Below are 23,677 nucleotides of genomic sequence, written 5' to 3'. Positions count from 1 at the left end.
GTAATGTATGTAAAGTCCCTGCCCTCCCTAAAAAATGTATATAAACCCTGCTCAAGTTGTTCTCGGGGCTCTGGGCTGCTCTCCCTCCTTGAGTGAGCACAGTGCCCCAGCATGCTGGATCTGCAATAAACCCCCTTTTGCTGTTGCATGAGTCAGTCTCTTGGTGGTCTCTTCCTCCATCGTTCGCCGGTCCCTTACAAAATCTTTAGCAACTTAGTGAGACCCCCACCTCAAAAGAATAATAAAATAAAATAAAGGCTTGGGGATGTAGTGTAGCACAGTGATAAAATGCCCCAGGATTGGATCCCCAGCTCCAGAAAAGAGAAGGGAATGGGAGGTGGCAGGTCCACATAGCTGTAGGGATTACACAGCTGCCAAAGCTGTTGATCTAGGTCAGTCCTGGTCTGGTGCATCATTATCTCAGAATTTGGGGGCAGATCCTGATGACAATAAGAAAGTTCTTTTTACCTAGAGCATAGTGTCTACTCATGTCACAAGATGTTTTTCCATCAAACCTCTTGTTTCTAGAATTCAACTTTACTGCAGAGAAGTATGGCTCAGAAGAAAAGTCAGAAAGGCAAAATGGAATGAAAATGGAGTTAGGTCAGTGGCTAGTCTCTCCTTTGTAAGTTCTTGTTACAAGTTCTCTATTTTTACTTCTTTCTCTTTGTCTCATCTGTGTGGATCTATCCTGTCAATAGGGATTTCTCAGAAACTCATAACACACACATACACACAGGCACATCTTATTTTCCCAAAAGGCAGATATACCTAGAGCATGCATAGCAATTAAGACAACTAAAACAACCTTATTTAAACTTCTATGAAAATCTACAAACTCTAAAATTTCTTCCTGGCTAGATTTTATTTCTAAAAATGATTGAAACCCATAAAATAAATTAAAATAAGTAAATTTAGAAAACTCTCAAAAGACCATCCCAAATACTACCTTGGGTCCAGCAGGCATAGAAAATGATCTGTAAGGGTAAAAGAAATTGAAGTTAAAGCGTAAAAGTTAAAGGGTAAAAGACTGGGTATTGTAAAGTTTCTAAGCTGTAAGGTATGAGTTAAAACGTAAAGGATTAGGTATTGTTAGGTTTCTATGCTACCTGCAAAACCTGAAATCCCTGTAGCTGTTAGGACAATACTGGAACTGCCCAGTAAATATTCCCACTGACTCCCTGGTTGTCTAATAACCTGGGATTCTGTGTAACTTGTCACGTAGTCATTTAGGCCCTAAAACCAATCAGTTTGAATGTGTACCCCGCTTAGGAGTGACCAATCACCCCCGTCCGACCTGTTCCCACCAATGAATGAACTAATCATGTTTAGGAGTTGTTGTTCAATTTTCCCACGCCTCATGATGATTTGTTCTGATGTATACAAAGCCCCCCACCCTCCCCAAAAAGTGTACTTAAGCACTGCTTGATCTCTGCTCTGGGCTCTGGGCTGCCCTCCCTTCTTGAGCGAGCCTGCCTGGAGCCTCAGCACGCTAAATTGGATCCTCAATAAACTCCCTCCTGCTTATTGCATGAAGCCAGTCTCTTGTGGTCTCTTCCTCCGACGCTTCACCGGACCATTACATATCTTCACACTATTTGTTAAAAGGCTAGGCTCTATATTCAGTAATCTAATTAAGAAACAGCTACCATAAAAAGCCATAAAACTATCAATAGATTGATCTCCACAATATGATTTTTGGGGGAGAATATTTTAGTTGGCTTTTAAAAATTCCTTGAAAAAGAAACTTACACCTATAAATAACATTTATGTCTCTTTCTCTTGGACTCTTATGGAACAGAAATAAAGTAGAATCTTAAATCTGCACAACAAGCCTTATCATTGATCCCTTATCTTAACCAGCCTTTACTTACACCCTTCTTTGTCTCAGCAAATAGCAGTGTTAAAATCTTAGTTCTGTTTCTTTAAAGTGTAAATTTACTATCTTCTTTCACCAAAAACTCATATCTTTGGAAATGCAAATTTAAGGTTGCTTAGCTATCAAAGGTCTCCTGGGGCAATAGAAGATGTAATCACAAGATTGGTGGTTTAACAAACAAACAAAAAAAAAAACTTAGAAGCTAGCAAGTAAAGTACCAAAAAGAAGAGTCTTATAATCTTCGTTTCTGTCTATTTTTATGAATGTACTTCATAGTTTTTGCTTATGTGATAACTGCCTAATATCCACTTACTAGGAAATGTTTAACAGGGATAACTTGATGATGTCTAGCTACCTTTATTCAAAGCCTCCAAATCTTTCTTTCAGCAATTTAGACATGATCGATAATAATGAGTAAATTGGGTAAATGTAAATAGGGTGAATATTGATAAACAAATTTTTCTTAGTTTCAAAATCTTATTCTTAACTTGAAATTTTTAAATCATATAATAAAGTCTGTATTTTTTATTAAATGTCTAGGTCATTTCTAAATAAGTTGCTAAAATGTCAATTATTGAACGCAGGTTTATTACTGGAATAAATCTGGACATCCCACTGAATCCCGTGTTGAGAATATGATCCCAGTCCCATTTCCCTGTGTCAAAGATTGAACACCCCAGAAATGCTGAGGCAAGTTCAGAAAAATAGTTTATTTAAAGGACAGAACAGAGAAGAAGGGGATCATGAGCTGTTATTCATGGAAATGGGGTGTCTTGCCCCTTTTTATCCCATGCTCTCTCTTTCCCTTTTCTTGTTTATGTGTCCAAAAGGTGGGAAAGAAGCCTTCCAGGGTGCCTCTCAAGTGTCTGCCCAAAAGGGCAGGAAGGAGCCTCCCAGGAGGTATTCCATCAACAATTTTCGGTTAGGAGGAACAGTTCCCTAAAGGCAGGTAACCTTCACTACAAGTGAGGAGGAGCGGAAGTGTCCTGAAGGTTTTAGCATTTCCTCACCCCAGAAATCATCTGTCTACACTAGCTGCCTGTCCTTTGTTCCTACTTCACCACCACTCAAAGGCAATATGTGGTTGCTGAGAGGTGGTAGGAAAGAATCAGGTTTATTAGAGGGCTGACCCTGAAAAGGATGGAGAGATTGTCAAGGCTCTATCTTTGAGGGGGTCTGAGGTGCAAAGGGATTTTGTAGGGAGGGAAAAAAAAGATGGGGAAGAAGGTTATGTGCTAAGGGAGTCATTATAATGTGTCTCCCTTTTTGACTTTTCTGGAGCATCACCATGGACCTCCATCTCAAGGTACTTAGTGCCTACAGTTCTATTTAGACAGGCATATTCTTTTTCTGCAAGGTAAACCTCACATTAATCTACATATTTTCTGTTGTAAGGGTAAAAGAAATTGAAGTTAAAATGTAAAAGTTAAAGGGTAAAAGACCGGGCATTGTATAAAGTTTCTAAGCTGCAAGGTCTGAGTTAAAATGTAAAGGAGGTATTGTTAGGTTTCTATGCTACCTGCAAAACCTGAAATTTCTGTAGCTGTTAGGACAATGCTTGGAACCGCCCAGTAAACATTTCCCCTGACTGTTTGGTTGTTTAATAATTCAGGTCTCTGTGTAACTGGTCACGTAGTCCTTTAGGCCCTAAAACCAATCAGTTTGAATGTGTACCCCGTTTAGAAATGACCTATCACTCCAGCCTGACCTGTTCCCGCCAATGAATGAACTAATCATGTTTAGGAGTTGTTGTTTGATTTTCCCGCGGTGTATAATGATTTGTTAAAGGAGACTGTGATGTATGTAAAATCCCCGCCCTCCCAAAAAAAAGTGTACTTAAGCAGTGCTCAGCCCCTGCTTGGGGCTCTGGGCTGTTTTCCCTTCTTGAGTGGGCACGGAGCCCCAGCATGCTGGTTCAATAAATCCCCTTCTGCCAATTGCATGAGTGGTCACTTGGTGGTCTCTTTCTCCCACACTTCGCCTGACCCTTACACTGTCAGTTGATTTACAAAATTAATGACTAAGGAGAGGTATCACAAAGGTCCCTAGAGTTTCTGTAAATCTAAAGAAAGATCCAGCAACTAACAGGTGAGGCTCTTCTTCATGCAGTACTTGAAAAACAATTAAGGAGGGGAATCAACTTTGCCGAAGGGCAACCGGAGGGAAACATGAAGGAAAACTCCAAAGGAGCCACCCTCTTACAAGTTGATAAACTTTAAAAGTTTTTACATGGTAAAAAATGCCACGTGTATTTGTATCTGTTTATACAATCAAAAATGGTGTTATGAGAAAGCATGTATTTCAAGAAATGACATATGGGTGTAAGTCTACAGAAGGTTGGTTCACAATTGATAAGGATTAATGTTTGGTAGTTAAAAGTCTACAGAAGGTTGGTTCACAATTGATAAGGATTAATGTTTGGTAGTTAAAAGGAAAAATAAGAAGGGAAACAATTCTGTGAGGAAAGTAGGACATTTTATCAGAAAGTTGTAAGTATGAGTATGCATTTTTGATAAAGAAGGTTAAAGAGTAATTTTTAACTGAGAAAATCTTGTGTGCTCAAAATAAGAAAGAAAATAAAATTTTCAAAGAAACTAAATTTTGTCCTAAATTTGAATGTGTGTGTGTGTGCACACTCTTGCATAAACTGAAGATTCAGGCATTCAGGCAGCTTATAGAAAGTTTGAACCAATTATAAAAGGTTTATAGGACAAGGAATATAGTTGAATGGTGGAGTGCTTGCCTACCATGTGTAAGGACTCAGATTCAATCTGCAGTCTCTCTCTCTCTCTCTCTCTCTCTCTCTCTCTCTCTCTCTCTCTCTTCTCTCTCTCTCTCTCTCACACACACACACACACACACACACACAAACACTAATGTTGTATACAAGGTTTGGTGGAAGATAAATCTTATGAAAGAAATTTTATATGTAATCAAGTTGGCTAAAATGAAAGAGAATTTATAGGCTATTATTTTAAAAATAAGTTTTCATAGCAAAATACACTAATACTATACTGAAATTTAGTCCCCTCTGTTAAAATAACAAAGCTTTCCTAAAACAATGATTTGTTTTTCATAGGAAATACAAAATATAGCAACTCTCTTAGGAAATAAATATTGTTTTATTAATATAGTTTTTGAGCTCTTCACTATTTTATAGGTTCTAAATAAAACAAGCCTACTAAATATTGAAAGAGCTAAGTGGTTTTTTTTAACACTGTATAATTTCTATATTTACTTTTAAAATCTTTTATTGTTACTTTGATGAAATTATGGCCATGCTAGGTGTCTTAGAACTTTTGATAATTTTAACAAATTTATAAAAATCAAATATTAAAATTAAAACATTTCAATCTAAAACTTTGACCCTGGAAAGTTCAAAAAGCATATATTTGTATAAATGCATTAATTATGTGTTCCTGTGGGGACAGGTGCATGGAGTACCGCATACATAGCATACTTTAAGGGCGTGTGAGTGGCAATCCACTCCCCCATGCTCAGCCTGTGAGCGCAAATCATTACTACGAAGGTAGCCCCTGGGCGCCAGGCTGCATGTCGTAGTCCCTGAACTTGCTCCATGGCCAGCTCATTGTTTGGTCACTGCAAGGACAGTTGGCCAGCAATTGCATTGGTGGCTGCCTGTAATCTGCTTAGCTACTGCCTGAGTATATACACATGGTAACTGCACAATAAAATCAGACCTGCTTCCTGCTTGGTCTCCCGAGGTCTTGATTAGTGACTCCACAGCCACACTCCCCTCTATGCTGTTCTGTGGGCCTCCTCGCTGGACAAGAGAGTCCATGCATGTTCCAAATTGTGTTAGATATGAAGAAATCTGATATATCTTGGTATATGTTATTAGTAATAATCCTATGTTAAAATTATTGTAGACTACAGAAATAACCAAATTTCTTTATCAATTGTGAATGGTTGTCAGATCTTCTACCATGGCAATTTTTTAAGTTCTGTCTATTGGGTGTGTGGGAGACTCCTCGCTGAAGTTAAGTTTCAGTCTCATCTTGCAAGAACAGAGAACATCCCATAAGCCCTTATCCCTCCCCCTCCTCTCTGAAGGGTTCCAAGCCAAAAAGTGCCAAATTCAAGGGTTTTCTTGACCAATCCCTGCAGGACACAGCATCAGCTTACAGGTCCTGAATCACCCTGCCAATCAGCACAGGCCACATCTTAAGCCAAAACTTGCAAACTCACATGCTCTGCCCTCTTCCTCTTCTTTCTCTCCTCTCTGTTTCGCTCTGCCCTCTTCCTCTTCTTTCCTCTCTGCTATCTTCCTCTCCCTCTCTGCCCTCCTCCTCTCTTCTCTCTGCTCTCTGCCTCTCCTGTTCTTCCCCTCCGGGAAGCCCCCCAATAAAATCTCTTGATTGAATCTCTTTCCTTTCACTGACCACAGTTAAGTTGCTATATTTTGATGTCTTTCTGGAAGATCTTTATAAACAACTACAATCATACAATGTTGGGTTTTCAAGAAGGCTTTTGGAAGGGTGGACAGGGCTCTGACAAACATAGGTTTCCAATAATTTGGAGCACATAATGATTTCCAGAGTTCTAATGAAGAAACTGATGGGTCTATGACACTTCTGACTATAAAATCAGACAGAACAAGAATTAATCATGTGAAAATTTTTTTATATCTGAATCATACAAAATAAAGATTGCCTATACTTTTCTTTGTAATATTAGTAGAGAAAACGCCTTTACCTTAAAAAATGTAATTTTTTGTTGACAAACATATTTTGAATTTTTTTGATATATTTCAATCTATCACTTTGATGTGGCTACTCTTGATTTCAAAAAACTCAATTTCAAGGCAAAAAACTAGGGTTTTACTTTTAAGGCATAGCATTTATGTATCACATGACAGGATAAATGATTAAATTTCACGGAACTCTTGAATTATCTGTGAAAAAACAAAATTGAAATACATTTTTTTTCTGGCACATTCCCATTGAGCTCCTGTTGTCTAAGCATTATTTTTTTTATATCTACCTTCTACTTTCCAAATTTGGTAAATTATATAGCTTGTCCTATTCTTTCTGTTTCAGGGGTTTTGTATCTCTGTGCTAACCTTGAAATATTATTTTTGACATAACAGCATTGGTATTTCAGTGTTATAATTGCTATCTACACCTACAAGGACAGCCAATATGCTAATTAAAAAACAAACAAAAAAAAAGCTTCAAAAATGACCTTTAAATGCATTCCATCATGTGGAACTTAATTCTTTAAAATATTATGTGTGTGGTACATTATTGTAAGTTATATGAAATTTGTATAGAGTTTATAACCTTTTGTCACTTTTCTATGAAAATTCACTTATACCACTGAAAGGACCTTCATGTAGGTCAGCTGGTATTAATAAGCATACACTATGCACACCACCTATGTAATAGAACCAGCAAACTCATACTCAAAATTAAGTTGAGAGTTTTATACCTTTCTGGTTGTTTCTTCTTATATGTCTGAATTTAAAAACACAATGTAAATACATTTTGTTTACTAACAAGGCAATACATACCAGAATATTTTATCTAAGTGTCTTAATTTCATACACAATATTTTAATATATTTCTCAGAATCTGTCTGAAATTGCTAATTAAATGCAAAATTTTAAAATGGAAAGTGGAAGGTCAAAATCAATATCATGGTAGAATAGATTTTCTTTTTTAAACTTTGTCTCCTGATGAAGCACTTTTTTGTTTTTTAATGTATTTATTGAAGTTTACACTTTTTATGTCTCACTGAATTCAATGTTTAAAATATCACCTTTACTAATAGAAAGTTATACTGACACAGATATGTGCAGAAAATTCCTGGTTATATATATTTCACAACAATGAATATCATTATCAGTTTCTTATAACTAAATTTGAGGACGAAGATTTGGTTTACAGAATATAAATTTTAATAATACATATTATAGTAGCTATGTTAGATGTCAAATATATCTATTAGTTTTATATTTTGTTTGAATTTCTTTGATGTAAAACTTGCATATTTGTAAGACACCATAAATCTGGCAATTTTCAACTTTTCAGTCAGCCATCAACAGGTGTGTTTGTCTTTGAATATTTGATTTGCCCTCATCAACCACAGTATTTCAGTGATTCTAAGCAGTGGATGCTATAGAAAAGAATAGTTAATATTTACTTTGGTCAAACCAAGCAACTGTTTGCTGAATCTTGGTTGTCCATTCCTAACATGGAGGCATCAAATTATATTCTACCGAATGCTTCATGTTGAAGAGTTTTGTAAGAATCTCAGGGACATTCCCAAATATGAGAGCTACAAAGGAGTTGTCTATAATCATTATTAATTATATCTTTATTTTAAATTTTTGTTTATCCATTGATTTATTTAAAAATCCAGAAATTCTTACAGATTTTCTTCAAATGTTACCCAGTTTCTGAGAAAAAAAAACATAAAAATATCTACAAATTCCTTGATATTTATTATCTACAAGAACACTGAGTTGACCGAATAATCTACGGGATGAACATCATCTCTCTTAATCCATTCAGTACTTCCAAGGATGGAAATGTGATTTACATTGTATTTGATAGAAATATGGTTAAAAAAAAAACAAAACTAAAGAGAACAGAAAAAGAAATGAGACTGAAATAGCAGCTGATGTTACATAGCTAGTAACTTGGATCATAAGAACTCAAAATCTTCAACAGAATTACAATATTAAGTGAGAAGGGGTGAATGAAGATCTTTTTTTTAAAGAATATTTTAATACACATTAAAACATTAAGTAAATAACTTCCCAATTTGACTTTGATATGGCATTTATATAAAAATATTACATAGGATGCTTTATAGTTACTGAGTCTGAGTTATCATAAGCTTTTAGATAGTTAATTCAATGAATATACTTGTGCCAATATTGAAGGCAATATTATTTAAAGAATATGAAACTTCTTTAAGAATGATGAGAAAATAAGAATTGCTTTAACAACATAGTGTGTTTTAACTTCCCCATGATGTGTTGAATTTGGGGATCATATTTAGCAAGTCAGTTTTATCAGTGGTTGAATAAACACTGAAATTGCTCAGAGTCTTAAAACTACTCAAATTCATATCTTTACTGTTACTATAGTTAACGTTTATCCTAGTCTCACATTCATGCACTCTAAAATAAACATAGTGATGATAATGATGTGGATGATGATTATGGTAGTAGTAGTAGTAGTAATAGTAATAATAATAATAATAAAAGCTATTATATTTCTGTGATATTTACTTTTTAAATATTAAGTTCACAGACAACCCCACACCCATAAAACTAAATTTTCTATTAGGAAAGACATACTACACTTCTAAAAATGCATGGCCTTAGATTTATTACATAATAACTTTGTATTTTTCTCTTTAAGTCAAACTACTAACTCTGATTCTATAAACCTACCATGGAGGCAGAGTAGTGGACTCTTGAAAGAATTAAGCTGTATTCATTGCTATGTCTATGCACATAATGCCCCAGAAAAATATGCTGCCTGTTCCATTTATATATCTTACCCATCTTCTAAATTCATGTAAGTCACCTCTTCAGGAAAGCCTTTATTGAAATTGTGATATTTCTTTTATGGCATTGTACTGTTTAGCTTTCTTATGTTCTTGAAAATGGTGTCTGTGTATTATACTTCTGTAAAACACTCAGTATCTGCTAGAGTCTTGCATGTATAATAGGTATTCATAAGTATATAAAACACAGACAGCTACTCACATAATGACAATTCTAATATAGCCCATAAATGCTAGAAACGATGACAGAAATTTGTTCTGAAACACTAATTACATTGCTTTTTCAAAAACTGCATGTTTATTCTCTAAAAATGAATAAATAGCGCTCTTCAATTATTTGGGATTCTTGGATTGCATAAATCTCATGTCCCACAACCAAAATTGTTTAGATTTAAATCTGCCTTTTTCAATCATCTATCTTCATGAAATCAAATATTTTCAATTGCAGAACCTAGAGTATGTAATGTAGGACTAATGTTTCCAGAAAGAAATTCTGATAAAAATATTCACAATTATTTATACTTCTTTAGCCGATGTTGATTACTTGCTTGAAATGCTTTCTGACCTTCTTGATTAGAGTCAAGGATTGTTTTCAGAGGACGTAATTGAGTCTAATCTATGCAACAGCTTAGAATTGGATAGTTGAACAATGTTTTTAATAAAAAAAAAACCAGTAAAACTACAATTGTCTGACTTTTCCATATATATTAGTAACACAAGAAGAGCTTTCAGAAATTGTTTTTATTATTTAGTAATTTTCTAGAAATTCAGAGGCCTCCGGGCCTGAAAATTCCTTTCTGCATTTAGGCATACATCATTTTCCTTTGAGGAAACTTTGAATGCTATTTTATTGTTAGGGTTCCAGAAATACATAGAGACTCCTTGGAAGCAAGGTGTACTTGCATGATCAAAATGAAGAAAATCAGATGATAGCACAGACTTGGTTGTTTAAATTTTGTATTGAAATGCTCCAGGAGCTGGGCAGAGCATAGCAACAAAAATTTGAAGAGATGATAATGAGAAAAGAAGGGGAGTATATGCATCTGCAATGTCTGTCCGCAAGTGGCAAGTAGCCGATGAGGGGTAGGATATAGGTACTTATGGTACATACATTGTGTACAGAGACTCTGTCATGTTCCTTAAATAATTCACAACCTTGTGGCTACTTTGATACTGGATTTGAAATAAAAGAAGCAACTCCAGAGAGGATGAGTAACTAAGTCAGCATCCCACCTGTTTTAAATAAGAGATGGTATTTAAACAAGGTTGGTGTGACTTCAAACCATGGCCTTTAATCCCACCTTAACACCTAGATCCTCATAATATTAACGTTAGGACAGGATTTCCTTTTCTAGAAGTGATATGGGCAAGAGAAAGGAAGTTATTCAATGACTAAACTTGTTATTACAATTAAATCCCTCACTGAAATACATGTCCAAGGAAATCCAATTCTTTTAAATTTTGGTGCCTTTTGTTTCGTTCATTTATGAAACTTTGTGTAGTTGTTTGCACTTAACTAAACCCTAATACTCCCTCATACAACCCAATGAAGCTCTCTTACAAATTTCACATGCTATAAAGAAGATTTTCCCAATATTTGCTGAGCTAACGCATGATCATTTCCAACTATATAACACCCCTCCTGTGAAAGAACACCACATGCAGGTCCAACCTTTTACTTGATATCCAAGAGACTTACTATAAACACTTTCCACAGAAACAATGTTGCATGTTATACTGAATCCAAGTAAATTTACATTTGGTGCTTAAGCATTGGCTTCAATTATTTGAGGGAGGTCTCCGATTGTCTGCTCCAATATGGCATTTAATAAACATCAGCTGGATGGCTAAAGTTAGTCATTACATCCTTTTTCTTCTGGTTCCTAAATCTGTTCCTAATAGTCAGATTATTTGCCATTTTGTGCAGAAATAATTTTTAGGAAAATACTGTGAGGATTGATAAAAGCAATGATTTGGTGATTAAATCAATTTTGTGTTGAAATATTTCTGCATCATCAAATGAGTCAGCCATGGTACTTAACAAATATGGAGAACATCAGTTTGAATATGTGTATCTTTAGGGGGTGTATTTTTCTGTACATCTTGAAATATGGAGTAGGAAATGGGCTCTGACTTAATGTTTAATGTTTTTTTAAAAAAATGTATTTTATTTTATTTTTGTAACCTGTTCAGCATCTCTTTAAAAAATCTGTTAACTAAGAACTAAAATGAGGGAAGAGGGAAACATCTAAAATTTTTAAGAAGACATATTTACCTATTATAGTGAAATACTGGTATAAAGTACCATACTTAGTCAAATGAAACTCTGCATGTTCAAAAAATGTGAATAATTTATTTGAAATTTTAAATATGAACAAAAGCAAATGAGTCTGGAATGAAACACAAAAACCATCCTCTCCTACATTGTTTAAGCACTTCTTTTTAATTATATCCAGAATATCTATAAAAAGGGAAATAATTTTACCTGATTAAAAATCTAAAGAGATTCTAAACATTGATAGTGGGATTTTTTTAAAAGAAATATGACAAATCATGTAACAAGACATTTCATGATTTTGTTCACTAAGAATATATTAAGAAAAGCTAGCCAGAACAGAATGAAAACAAGAAAATTCATGACTCTTCTTTTTAAAAAAAAAAATAGAGAATTAGAAGGCAAATACAAAAGTGAGATGTAAGGAAATGACTTTGAAAATCCATTCTATATAATGCAAAAACAATTTAAGGCACAATAACCAATCTGGAGTTATTCTGGGTTAAAAACTCATCCTTTTCTAAGAGGTATTTGATGTACCATGTCACAAATAACTCCTTTCTGCAGGTCAGTGTCTGGCATGGAATGATAGGGGCCAAGTATATGCACTTTTCTGAGGAGATAGACAGGACCAAGCTGTATGTTTATGGCTTTAGGAATAAATAATTGACCACAAGACAATGTTCATGTTAGCCCATATAATCTTTCAAGAATAAAAAACTATACTAAGCATAGTTTTCCCAAACACACTGGAGCATATTAGCTGTCAGATACTTAATGTGTAGTCTGAAAATAAAGACAATTAAAGGTCTGTTCCAGAATTTCCAGGGGTAATAAAAACAGTAAAGTCTGCAATTGCCATAATTTATTGTTTCCCTTCACATGTGAATAAATATGAAATATTTCCTCTAATATTTTCTTTAGTGCATGTAAATATTTACTTACCATTTTCAAAACAGGAACAGTGATGCCCAAAGGGACTATGACTTGCTCGGAACCACCTACCATGTTATAGTCGTGGCCAGAATTTATACCCTGATCTTGCTCCAGTTCCCACGACCAGACCACTCTGAATATTTCTGTGGCAGTAGTGGAGGAACGTTTATGTAAAAATATTAAGATTTTCAAAACCTCCAGTGTTTTCAGACTTTCTAAATCTCTTTCTCCAAAGTAATATTATAGAACAGAATAATTGCAGTTTTCTATTGTTTCTGAAACAAATGACTGCAACACAAATTTATTGTCTTGTAGTCCTACAGGTCAGCAGTTTGACATGGGTCACACCAGTCTAACATCAAGTTACTGACCAGCTTATCCACATCATTCTAAGCACTCAGCATGCATCACTTTAATTTCATGCCATAAAATAAGAGGTTCACATTATCACAAAGTTCACTTCAAAAAACGAAGAGGTAAAATAATTTATTTAAGCTAGGATAATAACAATTATCAGTAATAATTTGAAAGAATGAATAGGCTATGTTCTGATTTTCTGAATTTATGAAATAGGTTATAAAAAGAAAGAAATTTGCTTCATAATTGAGAAAAGAGAACTTCAGGAGTGAAAATGCTATTTCCCTAACCTAGAATAAAGAGAATAGTAGGCTGAAGCTCTGTAACTAGAGACAGGAAGAAATAAACTGAAATGTCAAAAAACTGATCCCACAGCTGATCTTGCTACCTGCAGCCAGACTTCTTGGATAAAGAACACCTGCCATGTTTATTTTCATTCTAATCACCCATTCTGTTATCACCACCTCCCATTAATAGATTCTCCACTATTGCAATGAAATTCCCACTTGACTACCTGAAAACTTCCACTTTCTATGTTCATGAAAGTTCTTAATATCAATGGTCACTCCATGCCTTGTATAATATTTGCTTGACTGATTATATTTCCTCCCATTGCATGCACCAGGGGCCTGCAATGTTATCTATCCCCTAAGCAGGCAATTGCCATTATGCCTTCCTCCATCCCACACCACTGATGGGGATATAAGCATTGATTGTGTCATAAATTGGGCTGGATTTTGATTCTGCACTCCTTCCTCTTGCACAGACACATTTCTAGAAACACTATTTTTGTGTGTGATTAAAAAAAGCAATTAATTTTGGTGAATGCAAATTAAATAAATGTGGAACTGTTTTCTCAAAGATAACTATTAAAATATTTAAAAGGGAAGACTCATTACAGTTTTCTTTTACCTACCCATAATATATTTTAGATGATTTTGTAGGACCAAAATGCCAACACATTGGACAACTATGAATTCAAGTTGTCATTTCTTATAATGACCACAACACAAAACACACACACACACACTCAAACACACACAAAGCTCCTTGTCAAACATTTTCTAAAATTCAAGGCATATGACTAATGTGGCAACACAATCCTTTGGTCTACCTGTTAATGGTATTGAATGCAAAATTAATGATGTTAAAATGCTTGATGTAAATTCTCTAAGTGAATTTATAGTGACATCTCAAGAATACTATGGTATTTCCTAAATACTAAAATTTTCAAAAACAAACCTATAAGAATTTATCGCATGCTCATAGTTTAGTTTTTTATTTTGCAATTTCATTCTTAAAAAGTGATGGGTATTTACTCATCAGCCTCAGAAAAATTGTCTCATTTTTCACGGTTTCTCAAAGATATATAACCAGTGTTTCTATGGAAACAATGAAAAACTTTTTCAATATTGTGGAATGAGATTCATTTGAGTCTAAACTCATAAAGAAATTATAAATGCCTATACCCTCCTCTAATATTTATCACTTAATTAAGTGATAGTTCCTGTTATTTAGAAGGATAAAAAAAATGAAGCAGAAGAGAGTCTTTCAATATTCTCAGACAAAATAATTTGAACTCCAGAGCCAGATATCCATGCTCTAAATGCTATTTCTGATGTTGATATGGCTCAAATGTCCCCTCCAAAACCCATGTTGAAATGGAATTTCCTCTGTAAAAGTATTAAGAAGTGGAACCTTTTAGAGGTGACCAGGTCTTCAGGGCTTCTACCCTCATGAATGGTTAATGTCCTTATTGTAGAAGTGAATTAGTCATCTCAAGAGTGGGCTTGTTTTAAGGGCTGTTTTCTCTTACTGTATCTCATCTCATGTGTGCTCACTTTCCTTTCACCATGTTTTGATGTAGCAAGAAGACCGGATGCCAGTGCCATGCTCTTGTACTTTCCCACATTCAGAACTGTGTGCCAAATAAACTTCTATTGTTTATAATGTACACAGTTAGTGGTATTTTGTTATAGCAACAACAAATAAACTAAAACAGATACCAATAAATGTGTGACTTTGAACAAGTTACTTAAACTCCTATATCTTAATTCTTGCCTCTATGAGCAATAGAAAAATAATAAAACATATGTCAGGGGATGGTTGTTAGAATTGAGGAATGTAATGCCTCCTATAAAGCATGTTTCATGTTACATTATAAACTTTATCCCAAGTCATTTTATATTTGATATTTACTCAAGCATTATTTTCAGACCATTTTTACATATTTTTATATGTGTATGTGTGTCTTTGTGTTGTATGTTCCCACACAAATAATAGATACTATTATTAAAAATTTGGAATAATTCTAGATTACCAAGGACTTTCTAATACTTTGTGTCATATCACTTGGACATATGCCTTAACATTGCCCTGATTAGAGACCAAAAGTTTCCCTTTTATTCATCATCATGTTAATTATAGCATGTCATCAAATGCATCTTATAATATTGCTTCTTATATTCAATGAAATAATTCTATACAGAACTCAGTGACTTCTAAATAATGATCTAAATAAGATCTATGGATTAACATCAGTGAGCATATTTTTTTCAGCATAAGTAAATTTTTCTCTTTACCTGAACTTGCTTTTGATTAAGAGTAAGCTTTAGGTATAATTGTTTTATCACTTAAAAGAATTGTGTTGTGTATACTTTTCTAAGCTAAGATTTTTTGTAAATGCCATGCTTCTTTTTAAAGAATCTTGATATTTTCTACCCTCAACTAAAAGTGTGAAAATATCATAAAACAGAAAAAAAATTAGTAGCAATACAGAATAACATGAAAGGATGATTTCACTGAATTCATTTTGATAAATTCCATGAGTCTAGAAAGTACCATAGATAGGATTGATGGAGGAACAACGGCAGGGAAAATTTTCTTCTAAAATACCCATAAAAGAAAATTGCTGCAAAGGTAATAGGATTCCAGAAATGGCCCAACTCACATCCAACAAATGCAAGGCACAAAACGGGGACATGAGGTCGTTCATTATGAAAGACAAGAACTATTATGTATAATGTATATTGAACCCTCCCCCCACATGCACATTATAAACTACAATGGCTGTAAGACCTACAAGATATAGTTTGACAAAGTCAAGAATCATAAAAGTCAAGAATCATAAAACACAGAAAGCTGGGCTGGAGAGGCCCTTCCAATTTCAAGAATTATGGTGAATAACTGCTATAAAAAGCATAATCTAACAATGCAGCAAAATTATCCTCGAAAAGTTAAAGAGCCTTTGTATACAGCATATATTTGGAATACGAGGGTTGGAGACAAAGGCAGAACATTTCTTTGAGGAATTCACAAAAACATTTATGAAGGAAAAAAATCAAAAGGAACCATCTGGTTTTATTCTACTCTAAAATTATTAGGGCCGTTCTCTGAAATGGAGAAATCTCAGAGCCTCCCAGACACATCTCTAAGAATAGGAATGCAAGGCGGTGTCCTCAAGTATAGTTCCTGTGTAGACCTCAAAGAAGTTGTCTACAATGAATTATTACAATTCAGTTTAGTGAAGATTTTATACATACTACTCTGCACTGCTCAATGTCACCAATAACCTCAATAATACCAAATCTAATATTCAGTTATTCTTCCTCTCAGCAGCATTTGAATAAATTAATCATAATCATGGCCTACTGTTGGGAACATTGCTTTTGTTTGACTTCTGAGATATTAAACCCTCCTGCTTTTCTTACTACCATACTGCTCTCTTTGATTTTTTTTTTTTTTTGCTTCTGCATCTATTGACATTTGTTAGGTGAGTCAGTCCACCTCAAGAATAAATACCAGGTAAATGCATGCTAATAACATCTAGATTCATGTCCCACTGGGATGGTCCCTCTCAATTCCACACTCTACAGAAGGGTACCAGGGTACTGCACAACTCAGTATGCAGGTCTGTTAGGCACAACACATCCATGACATGCAAATCCAAATTATGGTTGTTTCTCAGGAATATGGTCACACCTGCCTGTGAGTTTCATTTTAGTAAACAGTCCTGCATTTAACATGAATTGCTAAAGCAAAAACTTAGAATTCTCACTGCTTTCTCTCTCATGCTTCTCATGTAGTCAATTAGAAAGTTCTGGTATCTCTTTCACATCTGAAAAAACTGCCTCTGCTCACTAATCCACTGTCATTATTTCATGATCTAATGCTTGGATTTTTGTTATTTCAACCTACCTCTTGCTTCTCTAGTGTTTTCTACTTCACAATAGATGAATAGATCTTTTGAAAACACAAATCAGATCACATCACTTCCTGCCACACTTTATATAAAATTCAAAATGCAGCCACAGCATGCAGGATACCAAGTAGTACAGTTCCTGGCAATCTCTCTGGGCTCACTTCTCACCGTTTGCCTCCTCACATTTTGGGCCTCAACCTAAATAGCCTTCTTGGTTATCTTCAAACATGCCTGGCCTGTTATCAAGGCCCAGACTTATGCTGAGAGATTAAGTGGTTTGCTTCTTCCACCCACTGAGGTCTGAAATATAACATCACGTCCTTGAAAAGAAACTCAGTGAACACCCTATCAATAAGCTCATACTTCTGTCTTTCTCTGTTGCCAATCAATTAATTGATGGCCCTTTTGATGTCTGAAATCATATTGTTTTCATATTTTGAATTTTTTTTTTACTGACTTTGATTTTATTTTCATTACTTCTAGAAAATAAACTTGAGAAAGGAAGCAATCTTGCCAGATTTCTTTTTTTCATTTGTGTCGCAGTAGTTCCTAGAAGAGTACCTGTCAAATAATATGAAGGCTGAGACGTAGCCCATGGTAGAACATGAAAACATAGGTTTTATCCCCCCAGAGTCCAGGAAGTAAAACTGCCCAATAAATGTGTGCTAAATGAAAAGACAAGATTGTTAATCTCTTGCAAAATATTCAATGTCTTATTTTCCTCACATTTATCTTCCTTGAGAATATATTTTAGAATTCTATAGACTTCCTTTTATAAGTAAATTTAAGAATAACTTAAACTTGATAAAATTTCTATAATTATCTGATTGGAATTTACATTAAAACTGCACAATGACTTTTCTTTTTCATGAACATTTTTTTGTGTAAAGATTTAAATTATTTTCTATAAGACAATATATATATATATATATATATATATATATATATATATATATATATAAATGCACATATCCTTATTTACATACACTTAAGTTTTTGTTTATTTTGTATATTTACATTTATCTTAACAAATAATAATGTTATTGAATTTCAAATTTATTTTTTTCCTGTTTTCATTTTTTTTAAATATTATTAATTTTTTTGTTCTTTTTCATTATACATGACAGAAGAATATATTTTGATATCATATGTACATGGAGTACAACTTCCCATTCTTGTGATTGTACATAATATGGAGTTTGATCATGTATTCATTTAAGAACACAGGAAAGTGATGTTTGATTCATTCTACTGTCTTTCCTATTCCCATCCCTCTCTCTTTCCCTCATTCCACTCTGTCCAATTCAGTGAACCTCCACTCACCCCAACCTCCACTTATTGTGAACCAGCATCTACATATCAGAGAGAACATTTGAACTTTTGGGGGAAGGGGAATTGGGTTATTTAATTTGGCATAATAATCTCTAGTTCCATGCATTTACTAGCAAATGCCATAATGTCATTCTTCTTTATGACTAAGTAATATTCCATTGTGCATATGTATCACATTTTCTTTACCCATTCATCTGTTGAAGGGCACATAGGTTGGTTCCACAGCTTAGCTATTGTAATTGAGCTGCTATAAACATGGATGTGGCAACATCACTGTAGTATGCTAATTTTAAGTCCATGGGGTATAGACCAAGGAGTGGGATAACTGGGTCAAATGGTGGTTCCATTCTAGTTATCTGAGGAATTTTCATACTGCTTTTCATAGTGGTTGCACCAATTTGCAGTCCAACCAGCAATGTGTGAGTGTGCCTTTTCCCCCACATCCTCTCCAACATTTATTGTTGCTTATATTCTTGATAATTGCCAATCTGACTGGAGTGAGAGGAAATCTCAGTGTAGTTTTGATTTGCATTTCTCTAATTGCTAGTGACATTGGACATTTTTCATATATTTGTTGATCAATTGTGTATATATCCTTCTGTGAAGTATCTGTTCAGGTCATTTGCCCATGTATTGATTGGGTTATTTGGTTTTTGGTTTTTGTCTTTTGTTTTTGATGTTAAGCTTTTTTAATTCTTTATATATCCTGGAGATTACTGCTCTATTTGTTGGCTCTCTCTTCATGTTCTTGATTGTTTCCTTTGCTGTGATGAAGCTTTAAAAATGTTATTAAGAGAATATTGCCATATAATAATCTATACTCATTTAAAATCTACAATTTGTCAAGTTTAGATACATGTATATAACTGTGAAAATCATCACCACAATTAAGATGATGAACACATCAATTACCTCTAAAGTTTTTTAGTTTTGTTTTTAATTTCAATCCTCACACCACCATGGACCTTTTCCTGGTCCTGGACAACCACTAACTTGTTCACTGTTACTTGTCATCAATTTGCATTTGTTAAAAAATTCATATAAATAGGACTATGCACTAAATTAATTTTGGTCTGGATTTTTTTTACTCAATAATTATTCTGAAATTTATTCTTATGGTTGAGAGTATTGATATTTCATTATTTTTATAACTGAGTAGTGATACATTATATGGAAATGCCATATTATTTTGCTCATCCATTTTCTTATTGGTGAAATCAGGATTGAAATCAGGATTGCCTTACAGCAGCACAATTCACAATAGCTAAACTGTGGAACCAACCTAGGTACCCTTCAGTAGATGAATTGATAAAGAAAATGTGGTATATATACACAATGGAATATTACTCAGCAATAAAAGAGAATAAAATCATGACATTTGCAGGTAAATTGGGTGGAGCTGGAGGATATAATGCTAAGTGAAGTTAGCCAATCCTCAAAAATCAAATGCCAAATGTTTACTCTGATATAAGGAGGCTGATTCATAGTGGGGTTCGGAGGGGGATCATGGGAGAATTAGAGGAACTCTGGATAGGGCAAAGAGGTGGGAGAGGAAGGGGTATGGGGGTAGAAAAAAAGGTGGAATGAGATGGACATCATTACCCTCAGTACATGTATGAAGACACGAATGGTGTGAATATACATTGTATACAACCAGAGATATTAAAAATTGTTCTCTATATGTGTACTATGAATTGTAATGTATTCTGCTGTCATATATAACAAAATAGAATAAAAATAAATAAAACAGAAATCAGGATTGCCAGATTTAGCAAAAAATAATACAGTACATCTATTAATTTTGCTTTGTCATGTTTTTAATCTTGCATTTTTATTTATTCACATTTACTATTAGAACTTATCTTAAGCAAGTATTGAATTTGTAAACTGTCCATATATTCTTACCATTAAAAACAGGTATTAATTACCACCCTAAGACGCAGAACTCAATGCATTCTTGTAACACTTTAGTTGGCTGAAACTGTCAAATTTATGATACTCAAGGATTAAAACAAACAGAAACCTTTCCCATTCTCTGTCCAATTATTTTCTTGGAAGCTTTTCTCATCATAGATATTCAATCAATGCTTTCTTATTACTTGTTTTAGTTCATTACTCAGATCTCTTCCACTTCATATTTGAAGTGGGTAGTGATAGGAATCATGTATACACAATTTAGGCTTGGTGAATTTCTTGTACAATTTCCATGGTTAATGAAATACTTTATATATAATTAAGGCTGTAAAATTACTTTTGATAAATTTTCCCAACTTCCCATAGAAATGAACATTTTCTTAAGCTTTATTAAGGTAAATTAATATATAAAATAATTGTGCATATTATGTGGATGTATTTTGCTCATATTTACGCATCATTTACCCATAATACCATCACCACATTGAATCTACTGTATATATCCACTACCTCCCCAAAGTTCCTTCTCTTCTTTATGTATTTTTTTTGTGTGGTAAACATGCTTAGAAGATCTATCCTCCTAATATTTTAAAGTGCATATTTCTGTATTATTATTGATAGGTACTCTGTTTTTAGCATATCTTTAGAACTTATTAATTCATCTTGCATAATTGAAAACTTATCCTATCACTTCCACATTTCTTCCTCCCCCATACCTCTAGAACCACGATTCTATTTTATGCTTTTATAAGCTTGACTATTTAAGACACTTCAGGTAAGTGGAATCATGTAATGTTTGTCTTTCTGTGACTGGTCTAATACTCTTAGAAAAATGTCCTCCAGATTCATCCATATTGTCAAAAATAAAAAGCACAGTGAAGATTGAATTTCAGAACTTTCCACCTTTGACTTTCTGAGTCTGGCTTATCTCATTTATCATGATGTTCTCTAGTTTACCAGCAAATGCCATAATTTTTTTCTTCTCTATGACTGAGTAAAACTCCACTGTATATGCATACCAATTTCTTTGTCCATTTATTTTTTGATGGGCACCTAAGACGGTTCTGTAACTTGGCCATTATGAGTTACACTGCTATAAACATTGATGTGACTAGATCAGAGTAGTATGTGGAATTTAGTTCTTTTGGATAAATACCAAGGAATAAGATACCTGAATCATATGAAGGTTCTATTCCTAGTTTTTGAGAAATCTCCATAGTGGGATTAATTTTTAGTTCTACCAAATATGAATGCACCTTTTCCCCCACAGCCTTACCAGCACTTACTATTTGTATTCTTTTTTTTATTGGTTGCTCAAAACATTACAATGATCTTGACATATGTATTCTTGATAATTGACATTCTAATTGAGATGGGAATTTGGCTTTGCATTTCCATGTTTGCTATAGATGTTCAACATTTTTTTAATAAAAATATTAAACATTCATATTTATTCCTTTGAGAAGAGTCTGTTTAGTTCTTCTGCCCTTTTGTTAATTAAGTTGTTTCTTTGGTGTCAATATTTTTGAATTTTTTATATATTCTGGATATTAATCCTTTCAGAGGGAACAGAGAGTTAATAATTGAGGAGGAGTTGGTGAAGAGCTTCTCCCATTCTATAGGTTCTTTCTTTGTGCTCTTTTTCTTTAATGTTCAGAAGCTTTTTAATTTAATGCCATACCACTTGTTGATTTTTTATTTTATTTCTTGCATTTTTAGGAGTCTTGTTAATGAAATCAGTACCTGACTCAGTATGTGGGGATATTGAGTCTCTTTTCTTCTAGCAGTTGCAAAGTTCCTGATATCATCCCTTTGATACTTCTTGAGTTGTCTTTTGTGCAAGGTGAAAATAGTGTTCTAGTTTCATTCTTCTACATATAGACACTGAGTGTTCCTTTTACTGTTTATGTAAAAGGTTACCATCTATCCAATATGTTTTTTGGACCTTTGTCAAGTATCAGATGACTGTATCTATGTGGATTTGTTCTTGTCTTCTATTCTATTCCATTGGTCTTCATGTCTGTTTTGGTGTCAATCCCATGCTGTTTTGTTACTATAGTTCTGTAGTATAATTTGAGATCATAAATTGTGCTTCCTCTTGCATCACTGTTCTTGTTCAGGATTGCTTTGGCTATTATGGGTCTCTTATTCTTCTAAATGAGTTTTAGGGGTGTTTTACCTTGTTATGTGAACAATATTACTTGTATTTTGAAGAGGATTCATGGAATTTATGTAACAATTTGACGAGATAGCCATTTTGATAATATTGGCATAGATGAAGGTACCAAAATAAAAACTAAAGAAAAGCACAAACTTTTCAATTGAATAATAAACAGAAAGGTTCTCAAACCTTAGGAATGAGATTAAAATCCAAATACATGAGGAAATTAGAACTCAAAATAGGAAAGATCAAAAAAGATTCTCTCCAAGACATAATTAAATGCCCTAATGCACAGAAAAAGGATATAATTGTAAAAGCTGCTATAGAAAAATGGTAGGTCTCATTTAGTTGTGGGTCAACAAAGATTTTAACTGGCATCTCAATCTAGACCCTAAAGGCTAGGAGGACTCAAAGTAATATATACCAAGTCCTTAAAAAAAAAAAAAGAAAATGGGTGCCAACCAATGTAACTATTTACAGCAAAATAAAATGAAAACCTTCCATCATAGGCAGAAACAAAAAGAATTTATAACAACTAAGCCTGCATTAAAAAATATGCTCAATGAAATATTTCAGGCAGAATAAATGAAAAATACAAATGCGAATCAGTATAGAAATGATTCTCACACAAAGAATAGTCAAGTAAATGAGAATCAAGTCTGAAATAAGCATTGGAAATAAATCAAAATGGCAAGAAATAAAAATCACCTCCTAGAATAACACAGACTATTAAATTCTAGACCCTCCAATCATAGTTGGAAGAATGGATTAAAAAAAAGATTCAGCCATATGTTATTTATAAGAGACTCACTTTACAGGTGAAGAGATCCACAGACTAAATTGGAAAGGATTAAAATATAGCATGCCATTGGAGACCCAAAGCAAGCAAGAGTAGCTACTCTCATATCGGTTGAAGTAGACTTTAAGTAAAAATTAATCAGAAGAGCCAGCACAGTGGTGCATGTCTATAATCCCATTGACTCAAGAGGCTGAGGAAGGAGGATTGTAAATTTAGTGAGGTCCTAAGCAACTCAGTGAAACACTGTCTCAAAGTTTTTTGTTGTTGTTGTTTTGTTGGTT

The 23,677-nt window shown here is 33.9% G+C and overlaps 1 pseudogene; it reads right to left on the bottom strand.

Annotated features, from left to right (window-relative positions):
• Positions 1–23,677, bottom strand: part of LOC114098913 (large ribosomal subunit protein uL16-like) — a 95,749-nt pseudogene that overhangs the window by 38,427 nt on the left and 33,645 nt on the right.

Source organism: Marmota flaviventris, chromosome 10 (assembly GCF_047511675.1).
Source record: "Marmota flaviventris isolate mMarFla1 chromosome 10, mMarFla1.hap1, whole genome shotgun sequence".
Lineage (NCBI taxonomy): Eukaryota > Metazoa > Chordata > Mammalia > Rodentia > Sciuridae > Marmota > Marmota flaviventris.
The sequence above is the reverse complement of the archived record's forward strand: the minus strand, read 5'-3'. Positions and strand labels throughout refer to the sequence as shown.